The 1883-nt window shown below is 39.9% G+C and overlaps 1 pseudogene; it reads right to left on the reverse strand.

Moving 5' to 3' along the window:
* LOC118340161 overlaps window positions 1-1831 on the reverse strand; it is a 3779-nt pseudogene extending 1948 nt beyond the window's left edge.
* Between the last annotated feature and the right edge of the window lie 52 nt (window positions 1832-1883).

Consider the following 1883-nt stretch of genomic DNA (forward strand, 5'->3'; position numbering starts at 1 on the left):
AAACTAATCATTCATACACACTCATACAGCATCGGGAGCAATTTGGGGTTCAGTGTCTTGCTCAAGGGCACTTCGACATGCAGCGAGAGGACCCGGGGATCAAACCGCCAACATTCAGGTTAGTGGACAACCCGCTCTAACCTCTGAGCCACAGCCGCCAGATTGACACAGCAAAAATGCTTAATATTGTGTGTTTTGTCTGACTTTTCCTAAATACCAGTTTATTTTCAGGAATGATGGAGCACATCAAATTAATCAAACCAAGCTATTTTAAGTTAGAGACGCAGGACCTTTACGCTGGAATATCTCTACTTAATGCAGTTGAAATACTGAATGAGGCCATTACCTTTCCTCTGAATTCCACTGGTTTGAGTCCAGCATAGATGGGCACATAGCTGCTGGCCAGTAGAGCCTGGGGAAGTTCAATGTGTGGGACAATTTATCAGTAAACGTTTATTGACCCACAGTCACATGACACAATGACTCTTCAGCAGGAAGTAGTTGAACATTTAACATTTTGGCCTTGTCCTCATCTAACGCGAAAACACTGAAAAAAAACACTATCTGAGTCAGATAAAAGAGAGACAGCAGAGTCAATCCCTTTTTGTGCCACTGCTGATATACAGTTTGTCGACATTAATTACACAACTATTGACTTTGTTATTGCCGTTTTCTGGTCAAAGCAATAAAAAAAAAAACACTACGCGCTAGAATGAAGCAAAATAATGGTGTAAAATAATCATAAACATTTATGGCAGCGTTTTAAACTGAAGGCATCAGCATTATGTTTAGAGTGGTGGTGTGTACCTTTATGAGCTCCTCCCTGGAGGTAAACCTGGATACAACGTGGTTCTTGCCACTTCTGGAGTGTGTTATTGAGACATGGAGGCGGTTGGTGGCCAGACTGTGAGCCTCGCTGGGCAGAATCTCTTCTATCCCCTCCCTGGAGAGAATCCGCACACAGATGCTCATTTGTCAGGTTTTTAATAATAATATCCCCACAGGGCATCGTAAACGCAGTGCTTTTTACAGCAACATGTAATTATTACTCAATCTGTTGAACATATACAGAACCACCAAAGAATACGAATGAAGGTAAGTGTAACAGTATAGTCAGCTCACCATTTTTACTCGAAGCACAATGCTTGTGTTTCAAGGCTTATTGTTTTGTATTCCTTTTTTTTATAATCGATGCAAAATCCTTATCCCCATAAAACCAACCTGACTTATACTTCAGAATGTCCTCGTGAAGATAAAGAACATCTATATGAACTTTGTTGGACTGAAGGGCAACACACACTGACATGACACTGATATTTAGATAATACAGCAATCAATTTGTGATCTTCACAGTGTGTATCATCTGTCATCTTTGCATCAAGCAATATTGAGCATTTTACAACCCTAATACAAATCTGATATTTTGTTACAGTATTGACATGACACAAATGACTGCTCAGCCCTATATCTGCATTTAAGAGGACCTATTATGCTACTTTCCACTGGCACTCAACTGGAGTAGCTTTGCATTATTCACTCTTCAAAAACCTCCATCTTTATCTTATACTGGCTGTTAACGCAACCACTCAGTCCATCCTCTGTCTGACACAAGGCGTCTTTATCTCTCTCAGTCGTTTCCTGCCTGGAACAGATAACCATATAAAGAAATACATAACTAGCTGATGTTGACAACTCACATCATCTGGAATAGACAGTGGAAAGAGCAGTCTGAATACTGACCTTTTTGCTCACAGGGATTACCTTTACATACATTTATTTCATTATTTGACTTGGCTTTGTTTATTATCATCTGACATGGGAACATTATATATATGACAGACATAAAGCATAATAGGTAGGGTGTGTATTGGCAAGAATCTGGC

Source organism: Morone saxatilis, unplaced genomic scaffold (genome assembly GCF_004916995.1).
Source record: "Morone saxatilis isolate NCDOM2014 unplaced genomic scaffold, NCSU_SB_2.0 Contig6, whole genome shotgun sequence".
Lineage (NCBI taxonomy): Eukaryota > Metazoa > Chordata > Actinopteri > Moronidae > Morone > Morone saxatilis.